Source organism: Etheostoma spectabile, chromosome 15 (assembly GCF_008692095.1).
Source record: "Etheostoma spectabile isolate EspeVRDwgs_2016 chromosome 15, UIUC_Espe_1.0, whole genome shotgun sequence".
NCBI classification, from domain to species: Eukaryota; Metazoa; Chordata; class Actinopteri; order Perciformes; family Percidae; genus Etheostoma; species Etheostoma spectabile.
The window spans coordinates 24,846,267-24,857,751 of record NC_045747.1 but is presented as its reverse complement, the minus strand read 5'-3'; the positions used below and the strand labels follow the sequence as shown (position 1 = coordinate 24,857,751).

The window sequence follows — 11,485 nt, the reverse complement described above, 5'->3', positions numbered from 1 at the left end:
TCAAAACAGTATCCGGACTAAACTTTGACATAACATCCTCTGATCTTAACTATTAGTTATTGGTTTATTAGTTACTATTATTTTTTTTTTTAAAGGAATAAGTATAAAGGTTGTGTAATACAGAGAAAGAAAGACTCGAACGGTAACACTTTAAAGAAAAAGTGTGAGTGTGTAGGCTAGTGTCGAAAATAGACACGAAAGGCAGCGCTAGATCGGTTTAATTAGTGTGAAGAAGAGTCCAAGGAGACGAAAGGTAATGTCTCTAAAAATAGAGTCGTGAAGGGTAGAGACACTGAGGGGGATCACCAAAGGAGCACTAACATGGACTAATTAGTGGGAAGGTAGTCTCAAGTGGGTTAGGATCAGGGTTAGGGGGTTCAGGTTAGGGGGTTTGGATCAGGGTTAGGGGGTTAGGGGGTTAGGGTTTCATCTGTCTTAATGTTTTTATTTTTAACTGTTTATACTTGTGTTTTATCTGTTGAACTGATTTTGTGTAAAGCACTTTGAATTGCCCTGTTGCTGAAATGTGCTCTACAAATAAAGCTGCCTTGCCTTTTTACAATGTCTTTGTCGGTTTTTTCTGCATTTTTGTTGTTTTTTCCCTTACACTACAGGTCAAAAGTATGGGGCCACTTACAAATTTCCATTCCACTCAATGTTAGACAGAATACCAGCTGATCTGAGTGGGGGGCTGATCTTTAATGCAATATCTACATTGCCCATTATCAGCAACCATTCATCCAATGTTCCAAAGGCACTGTTCACTAATCTGATATCATTTAAAAAAAACTAACTGAGAAAACATTGGAGAACCCTTTTGCAATTACATAAGCACATGATGTAATCTGGAAACTGCTGCCCTGGTTAAAAAAACAAGGCAACTGATCTCAACTGGGAATTTGTCTATAATGGAGTGCAATGGAAATTTCGAAGTGACCCCAAACTTTTGACCGGTAGTGTACATTTCTGTCACTTTTTTCAGTGTTCTTAAATCTTTTTTTTTTCTTAAAATCCTATGAAATTACATAAAACACACAAATTCACACAAAATGAAAATAGTGAACTGATGAGTTATTTAACTTGTGAGGAGCGTCATGTGCAACCATCCATTTTTTACAATTTGATTGAAGGAAACCCAAATTTCTGATTTAGAAACTTTTTGAAAAGGCGTAAAATTAGAACCCGAGGACAACAGGAGGGTTAACATAATAAAAGTCACAGGGCAGTACAGGAAATTAAACATTAAAGAGCAGTTAAAACAGTCAAAACAAAATACCTAAATTGCAGATAAAGAAATTAAACATTAAAGAGCAGGTAAAACAAATGAAGGCATGTATTGACCAATACGGTCGCTATACAGGCAGAACCACATGTCTTTACCATCTCATCCGTCCACCACGGGCCCCGCGGGATCATGGGACTTTGTACTCTGGTTACCCACAACCAAGAGTGGAAGTTCTTCTCTTTATAGGTCAAGAGCTACCAAGGAACTACCGCACACTGTCTAATTTGTACAAAAAAAATGGAGCTGGGCAACGTCAGGCGTGATGATGGTGCAGCACTGAAACGTTGTCAGTTTTCACATTTTTGTTAGACAGTGTGCGGGCGTTTCTTTGCGCGTTCAAAAAACAAAACATCACGTTGTGTGTATCACGTTTACACAGTGCCTCCAGGAACTTTCTGCTGTCAAAAAAAACAATTTTTAAATATTGTTTGTTTTCTGCATTTTTTGGCATCCGTAGAAAACATTCTGAGGTGTTTTGACACTTCAGAGCCACCGTACGAAGCAAACATCAAAATCAAATATGCTGTCTGGTCTGTCAAGTTGATTTAAATGGTTGGAGATGATTGATAATAATATGATAATATAATATGACAATATTTTATTGTTTTGTGAACCCATCAATTAATATGCATCCTCTTCAGTCAGGGAGGTTTCTGTGTGTGAAGAATTTTTTAGGATGACAGATATGACGAAAAAACAAAAACATTTGCGTCCTGCTACATCCTGCAGTGCCCTGCTATGCCTGTTTCTACTACTTCTAATCACTATTTCAATCAGGAGAGACTTTGTTGCAGATGTGCAAAACTTTATTAGTAAGCTACAAATGTACAAAGTCTTTGGAGATTAGACTCCATCATATAAAATATGTTTTCAAGAGTTTTAGGGAAACCCAGACATGAAGGAGCATGAGGACGGGAACGAAGCAACCGTCGGAGGGGATAGCCGGAAGAAAACCCAGGGTGCCGTGAGCAAAGATGATTGAAGGAAGAAGGGGAGGAGGCGGGCCGCACACTTCCTGAAATGACAACTGACAGTTGCAGAGGAGAGAACAGATTCAAAGCAGGGACGCGCCGCTGTGATTGGCTTGTGAACACATGGCCGATACTGATTGGTTTAACTGGAAGTGGCGCCAGGAAACAGCTGATCAGTATAGGATATTAGTGCTAAAGTTATTGATGTTTTCCTGACAGAATTTATGCTCAGCTACATTTCTAGTCACTGTTACATGATCGTGATTGTGACTGTTATTGCTGCTGTTCATCAACCCCCCCCCCGGCCCCCTCCCCCACCGGCCCGTCAGACGCCGCCTACCAAGAGCCGAGGTTTCTTCCTATAAGGGAGTTTTTCCTTGCCACTATTGCACGAAATGCTTGCTCTTGGGCGAATTGTTGTCTCTTTGTAAATTACAGAGTGTGGTCTAGACTTCCTCTATCTGTAAAGTGTCTCGCAGTAACTCTTGTTATGAATTTATCCTATAAATAAAATTGAATTGAATTGAATAAGAAGACAGATACGATAAAAGGACATTTTGGAGTTGTGTACTCAAGGCTTGGATGATGTTGTGAGGTCTGGTTCAGGTTTTGCACGCCCCGCCGTCATCTGTCTGTTTAAAGGGATTTCTGAAATATGGTCGCCACATTTGTGTCATTTATTTTCACTCTTACAACCTTAACATACGTCCTGTCACTTGGATACCAGCAAAAAAAAAAAAAAAAAAAAAAAGCTCGGGCTTAACTAATACCCAATGGAGACATGTCAAAATCAGATGACTTTAAATGAGTTCCAGTTGGACCCGGTTCTCCTGCCAAGGCGCTGATGAACAGCGAGTAGGAGGGTAAGGTCGGGGACTAACAGCCCAGCATATTAGCCTACTGTGGGACGTTTCAAAGCCAGCGTCTGGAAGGAGTGGAGGCGTGCGGATGGAAGAGAACGGCAGCTACATGTTGTTAAATTTCTTTTTTTTGTTCGGAATTCAATTTACAAACAGTCAGTCATTTCAGTTTGTAAGCTACATTGTATGCTGACTCCCTATCACTGATTGGTCAATTGTCTCAGGAGAGAGTGAGGGAGAGAGAGAGAGGGAGAGAGAGAGAGAGAGGGAGAGAGAGAGAGAGAGAGAGAGAGAGAGAGAGAGAGAGAGAGAGAGAGAGAGAGAGAGAAGGTTTTGGCCTTTTCTACAACAGTATAAGCAAAAAAAGGGAAGATAATTTAAACAACAAAAAGTTAGTGGTCCCTAATAATACTGTATCTGAAGTCTCTTTTATATAGACCTTAGTGGTCCCTTATACTGTATCTGAAGTCTCTTTTATATAGACCTTAGTGGTCCCCTAATACTGTATCTGAAGTCTCTTTTATATAGACCTTAGTGGTCCCTAATACTGTATCTGAAGTCTCTTTTATATACCCCTTAGTGGTCCCCTAATACTGTATCTGAAGTCTCTTTTATATAGACCTTAGTGGTCCCTTATACTGTATCTGAAGTCTCTTTTATATAGACCTTAGTGGTCCCCTAATACTGTATCTGAAGTCTCTTTTATATAGACCTTAGTGGTCCCTAATACTGTATCTGAAGTCTCTTTTATATAGACCTTAGTGGTCCCTAATACTGTATCTGAAGTCTCTTTTATATAGACCTTAGTGGTCCCTAATACTGGATCTGAAGTCTCTTTTGAATAAAGGCTGGGGGTGTGGCCTTGACCAACTGCCACTATGCTCGTTTGAAAGCCATGTTGTCTCTCTCTCATTGGTGGTCCAAATTACCTGGGCGGGCTAAGCTGAGAAAGGGGATGTAACATTTCCCCTTATGACCTCATAAGGGACAAGATTCCAGATCGGCCCATCTGGGGGGGCTTCAGCAGTCTTGTATAAAGTAGGCCTACTTGAAAGCAATACTTGAGTAAAAGTATGTGTTTCTAACCAAAAAATGACTATGGTAGAATTTAAAGTCACCTTTTACAATATTACTTGTAAAAGACTTAAAGTGCTAATATTGTGCTTTTTGGCTTTTCCGTTTCTTTTATTGTGTTATACATCTTTTTGTGCATGTTATAGGTTTACAGAGTCCCCAAAGGCACTTACCATCTCCAGCAAAAAACAATGTTCACAAACTGCTCCAAACACCTCAATTGTAGTCCAGCCTTTACTTCAGAAACACACGTTATAATGCTCGCCTAGCTGCTAGCATAGCACGCCCTCATACTCTGCTTCTGACTGGCTAGCAGTCCTTACCTAGGTACTGTCAGGGCCTCATACTTTGCTCCTGACTGGCTAGTAGTCCTTACCTAGGTACTGTCAGGGCCTCATACTCTGCTTCTGACTGGCTAGTAGTCCTTACCTAGGTACTGTCAGGGCCCTCATACTCTGCTTCTAAGTACATTTACTCAAGTACTCCACTTAAGTACACATGTGGAGGTACTTGTGCTTTACTTGGGTCTTTTCTTTTCATGCCACTTTCTACTTCTACTCCACTACACATTGTACTTTTTACTCCACTACATTAATGTAACAGTTTTAGTTACTTTACAACTTTTATTATAAATGAAACCAGCCAACAGCATAACGGCCTACAAGTCCAGCTGAAACAATTAGACACACACACAACTGGTTGGATCGTTTCCACTTTCTAGAATGGGAGGATTGTTCTGCATTGAGTTTTACTTTGAATACTTTTAGTACATTTTCCAGATGATACTTACATATTTTTACTCAGCTGACATTTTCAATGCAGGATTTGTACTTGTAACAGTAGTTTTACAGTATGGTATTAGCACTTTTACTTAAGTAAAGGATCTGAATACTTCTTCCACCACTGCTTGCAAGTAACAAAGATGCTTAGGGGAAATCCAGTGGAGTAAAAAGTACAAGTTTCCAGAAATTGAAACAACAAAGTAAAGTACAGATGCGTCAAAATTTGACTTAAGCCGGCCTTACGGTAACCAAGTATTTGCACTTTTTATAACACTGGGCTTCAGATACAACATACAACAGAGTGCTCCTGGAGCTGTGGATGGCCCCTGCGCTCACCATAATTGATGAATAGTGTGGTCCACATTAAGTGACATGCGCCGTTGGTTGTAAGTGGGTGCGATGATTGGGGGGCCTTTTGAAGCTCGGGGGCCGTGGGCTGTGTTTGAACCGCCAACAGAGACCCCTCTTCTCTGTAAAGGACACCAGAATGTGGTTTGGTCGGTAGGGTTTGGGGGTGGGGGGGTGATTGTATTATTCCTGCTGCAACACAGACTTAATTCGAGGCAGATCTGACCCGAGCTTGTTCCTCTCCACTTCTGCTCCATTGGATCAAGTCTTAATCCTGCACTCGCCACATGAATGGGAGACACAAAGAGGGAGCTGCACTCACTCCTGCCATAGACATCAGATGTCACTCAGGTCCATATGCTGTCATGCAGCTTGTGATGGGGATCGCCGTGTCGTATATGAAAGCTGAGGGGAGCTTAATGGATGCCTAGAAACACCCGAGCTGGAGACAGACAAACGGGAAGATTGGAGCCATGTCTAGCAGATACAGTATGCGCCGTCAACCTGGCATTGATCTTCTGTTGCCCTTTTGTTGTTTCCACTAGTCTTGCATTGCCAGACTTATCTCCAACCCCACCACAGACACATTCTGGGATAGGAGAGAAAGATAAAAAAGGTCTGGGTTGTTTGCATTTCTTTAGACCAGTCCCAAACGTCTAAGCTAAAATAGTCTCAGGAAAGAACTTGTTCTGGTGGAACATATGCACCCCACAAAAAAAAAAGCCAGGTACATTATTAAATGAAGTTAACTATCAACAAAACACAGTAACCCAACCTATTTAAATTAGCTGGATACTTGGTTAAACGTAATTAGCTATTACCAGTGTATCTCCGTGTGTACTTCATCCACAGCAATCCCACCAAATTGGAAAGGGAGTGCATATAAACATGTTACATAAACATATTATTTGTAAATCTTTACAATCATTCCCAGAAAGAACCAAGCAGGCCTGCCTTGTTGCACCATCCAAATGTTTTTAGCGCGTTTCCGTGTCAATGGGATTTTGAGAACAACAACACAGAGAGCGGGAAGTGAGCAAGATGTTGTAAGGCTTTATCCTGGAAATGTACTTCCGTTGTTCACGGATCCACAGGCCGCACACATCCTCCGCCAGGAAAGCCAGAGGAGCTGACCCGTGACACCACTTCAAAGTTGCTGCGTTCAAAACAATCTCTAAATAGGAGCGTCTTGGAAGAAACTTTTCAATGAGCTATGACTAAAAAACACAAAGCACCTCAAAGCAACACTGGGAAGCATCCCAACTTCCATCATAGCAACACGAGCCTGCACACTCAGCCAAATACATAATAACTCCTGATCAAGAGCCCGTTATTGTCATATCTTTTCAAAGGATGCCAAACCCAAAACACGCACTCTACTCATACACGGCCTTGAGCTAACAAGGGATGCAGACTAAGCTTTCAGGGCTTTTCCGACGACTTCGTGCACCAGACAGCGAATCGCGGCGCAGAGGCACTTGCGGTGGGCTCCATGTTTAGTGTGTGTCACAGTCCAGCTCCCACGCAGTGGAAACACAGAGGCCCTGGGGCGGCGGGTGCTACTGAGTCCCCCTGATCCCCCCACTAACGTGCCAGGGGTGGACTTGTCCTTCAATCTCCATCTGAAATGAAAGACAGGCCATTGGTGCGCAGGGATGGGCCTCTGATTTGTTCTGTGGTCCCTTTGAAACCGTGCATCCTGCAGAGGAGAGGAGAAAGGGAAACGTCGAGTAAACGTGACAGGCAGGATGGAGGAGAAATAAGATTAAGATGTGCAGCTGCAGTGGCTTTACTTTGCCCCAGAGAGGGCAGTGGAATCAATGTGGAAATGATAAGGGAATGTCAAAAAGTGGGCGTTTTACTCTGGAGACTGTCCTCTCCTTGAAAAAGCGCTCTAAGCAATTACGACCTATATTTACGTTTTTGTGGCGGCGCCTTCTAGTGGCCGTGGTAAATATGACGGGAGCAAAGCAGAAAGTAAGGTACAAACACGGGATGTTCACACGGGAGAGCTGGGATCGAGTAACATTTGGAGAAAAAAAAAGCGTATCCCGAGTTTGTTTTAACTTAACGAACATGTGACAGGGTCAGGTGCCTAACCAGAAGTGAAGTAACGTCTGATTTATACCCAAACTGCAATCTTTTTCTAAACTTAACTAAGTAGTTTTAGTGCCTAAACATAACCAAACCGCAATCATTTCACAATGTAAAAGACTTTTTTTAAATTGCGACCTTTATGTTCAAAACCAAAGTTTTCTGGTTTAGATATGAGATATGATGTAATTAGCCACCTCTAAGTAGGTCTAGATTTTAGGAAACACTCCAGTGGGTCGTATAAGAGGGTAGGGAAGAAACAACCCATAGCGTCTTATGGTTTTGGAAGACTTGTTGCTCTGGTGCCATGGATACAGAGTCCCTAAAGGGACATCTGAGATGCAGTAAGTACTTATCATCCGGAAAATGCAACAAAATCTACCTGATAGTGTCATCAACAAACTAAACTAAATGATGATCTATTTTATGCTGTGAATGTGAAATGCCCATTAGCACACATTTCCCTTTGCCTTAAATTGGTTTCTCCTGATCAGAAGAGTAACTCAAGCTCACCAGAAAATTTGTTGTTCTCACATTAAAAAACTTCTGGAGAAAGCTTCTGGTGCGCACAAGAAAACAAAATCTATACTTTCCTTTAGGGTCTCCATATTGTCATTATATTCTGAAGCTCAAATAAATAAAAGGTCAAAGAGCAAGAAATATAAGCATGTTAAAATCCGGGACTTCAATGTCAAAGAGATAAATTACAAGTGTTTCTGAACACTGTTTTGGAGCGGGTTTGCTGTCAGATGAACACTGATCAAAGAACATGTCGAATCCCTCTTGCACAAATGTGTTTTAGTTTGTGCATGGTTTGTGCACAGGCGTGGGCCAGAGAGAGAACGAGTGTGTGAGAGACAAATCGGGAGAGAATCAGACAGATTGTGGTGGCTTTGATGTGCGCTCCGAGATCGGCCCTCCAAATAGTTACTAGGTGGAAAAAAAAGCCCAGTATCATAGGACAATGTCTCTCTGCAAACCACTACAGTAGAAAAGTGTGTGGCGCTTTGTGTGCGTGTTTGGTGCTATAATTCGCAAATTGCTTGCACACACACTCATCCATGTGTGCCGACTATCGAGATGTCAATCACTGGGAGTGATGAAGTAGAAAGAAGTTTTTTCGCTTCAATATCCTCAAGCAGGGCGGACAACCGACACGCCTTTAAAGGGAAACAAAACAGCCCACACCACATCTAAATCTTGTCGTATTCTCTTCCCCTTTAGAAGAAACTTGTGTGATCCAAACTGCCACCAATGTGCTCCCCATATGTCCACTCTTTTGTTTTTGGAGGAATTTGGGTTTTGGGCACATCTTTATGTATCTGTTCTTTGCTGAACATTAAGGGAAGGCTGTATTTGAGTGAACGCTGTCAGCCAGTTACTTAGCACTGACTTGATTGTTTCTTTAGCGATAGCACATACATCTGTATTTGGAAAATCAGGTATTATTTACATGTTGCACTACTTTGTAATCTGCAAGTGACTTAATCATTCCATGTGTTAATTGTCAAAAGTAATGTTTAATATGAGATGAACTCAAGTACCCCTTCCCCAACTACCACTTTTTTTGGTCTTCATACAAACAGGATTTGCATGCTACCATTTGCCACATTGTGGAGTAAGGTCTGGCTCCACCACAGATGCATTTTGGGATGGGAGGGTTTCTTTAAACCAATCCCTATCTTCTTGGGCGGCGCTGAGCTCCGGACGCAGCGGCGGTGACTCGGCAAAATAGTCTCGGGAAGGAACTTGTTTTAGAACATTTGCACCCAGCAAAAGAAAATGCCAAACACAATTAATAAAGAAAATTAACTGTTCACACAATACAGTAACTTGAGCTATTTAAATTAGCTGGATACATGGTTTAACCACATCATGGCTCGTACCAGTGTATCTCCGTGTGTACTTCCTCATCAGCAATCCCACCAATCAGTCCCAAAACGTCCCAGTTGGAGAGGAAATGCCATACACATATTCTTAGTAAATCTTTACTCACATTCCACAAAATAACCAAGCAGGCCAGCCTTGTTGCACAATCCAAATTTTGGTAACACTTTACAATAAGGCACACAAAAAGGGTAGTTACTTTTTTTCAAATGAATGAGAAAGGCAAGAAGGTGAGGGAAAAAGCCTGACATCTGGCTACATCCTACTAATATACTTCCATTGATCTAGACTGCAGTTGACTCAACGTACGAATACTTTTAGCTTGCTACTGTATGCTAACTACATGTTTGGGCTTGCTAACTATTTTACATGCACTCTCAATTGCAACCTGTGGTGTTCAGATGTTTCATATGACATATGTGAGGGATTTATAGCCTATAAATAAATCACAATTTCTATTTTGTTCAGCTGAAGCACCCCCTGTGGTACAAGTACCTCTGGTTGGAAATCTTTGACCTAAATGGGGCCAAACTGTAAGACTCATGGCTTAGCAGAGCAAACAGATCCTTCAGATATGAAGCTCATCAAGCAATGTCAATGTTTTTTCAATCTAAACTCTAAGATTACTTCATTTTCTTGCGACGGTGCCAGACCCCAGTCACAGCCAACATCTGAATACACCATCACTCACTGAAATATTACAGACATTACAGACAACTCACAAGCAACAGCGGGGATTTGAAAAATGAATCCACGCATTCACACGGCCCGTCTAATAATTAACGGATGCGATGACTCAATGTGGCCACAGCACGGTATTTATCTGAGGAGGCTGTCATATTTATTTAACTAGGAAGCTAAGACTGCTGAAGTCCAGCCATGTCGTATGTTGGATCGTGTCAGATTGAAAGCATGCCACATTAAGCTGATCCCCCGCCCTCCTTCCTCTCTCTCTGTTCTGTTGAGGCAGGGTGGTCCACGCTCTGGTGTGTGTGTGTATGTGTGTGTGTGTGAGACTGTCACAACAACATGACCCTCAGAAAATCTCTAACATACACACTTATTCTTCCCAGACACGCACATCTAGACCTTGCATTCATACACGTACACACACCAAACTCTGTTCCCATCTGCAGGGGGACAGAAACAACAATGCTGCCATTGACACTGACCCTAACCTCCATCCCATCCCTCCGTCCCCCGGCCCTCATCACCCTCCCACGTCGCCCGGGCCCGGAGCCGGCCACAGGGCCGCGAGAATGCGGTTCAGGTGCAGGACTCTGCTGTTTCCAATTAGCGGGGCATAAATTAGCATTGCTCTCTTCTGTCCTCTCTCCAAACATTGCTGTCTCTTCATCCTTGTCGACCCTCCACACTTCACTCTGCCTCTGACCTCTTGCCTGTATTGCTCCGACACATAAATTCACCTCCTTTATGGTTCTTGTCGGCAACCTCTGCACTCCCCTAACTCATGCCCCGGTGCTGTTAATGCACAGTGCATTTGATATAAAACCTTCCATTTTCAGTCTATGCAAGTATAAATCCGTTGTCACATGTATCTGTCTTTGAAAGGAATATAACTTTTTATTTACTGTACCGTGTAGTTACTGTAACTGAGATATTTCACAGAGGACAAGGACATAACCTGACACATTGCGGCAAGGCATGCACTGATAAGGTTATGCTGGGATTCAATTACTCTCCAGGAGGAAATGTAGCCTTATTCCTGGACTTATTACACAGTTTGTTTGCGAGCTTTTTCTTCCACAGGTCAGCCTGTTAAACTGAGTGTTATTTTTCCAGGGCGGAGAGATCAGCTGCAATGTAGCCAAGTAGGACCTGAGGTCACCCTGGCATTGAGAGTTCACATCTGTTCAAATAAATCCTCCAATGTGCCATCAACAGCAAAGAAACACCCCCCCCACCCCCACCCCCACCCACCCACACACACACACATACATACACATGCAATGGTGGAATGTATATTTACTCAAGTGTTGCGCTTGAATACACATTTCAGGTGCTTGTAATTTACTTACGTATTTCATTTTGATGCTATTTTATACTTTTATTCCACTTCATTTCAAAAAGACCATTGTACTTTTCATGAAAAAGCCATAGTATAGTATGTTGCAAAAAGTCATTATATATAATGCATATGCCTGGGTAGCGCACCTGGTACAA

At 42.2% G+C, this 11,485-nt stretch overlaps 1 protein-coding gene across 2 annotated transcripts in view; it reads left to right on the top strand.

Annotated features, from left to right (window-relative positions):
- The window catches only part of si:dkeyp-69e1.8 (GTPase IMAP family member 7), a 19,439-nt gene extending 14,984 nt beyond the window's left edge, over positions 1-4,455 (top strand). Inside the window, exon 4 of one of the 2 annotated variants that reach the window (XM_032536578.1) lies at positions 4,260-4,455. The gene's annotated coding sequence lies outside the window, so the exon portion shown is untranslated. The remainder of the gene's footprint in view (positions 1-4,259) is intronic. The other variant, XM_032536579.1, reaches the window with a different exon arrangement.
- The last annotated feature ends 7,030 nt before the right edge of the window (positions 4,456-11,485 follow it).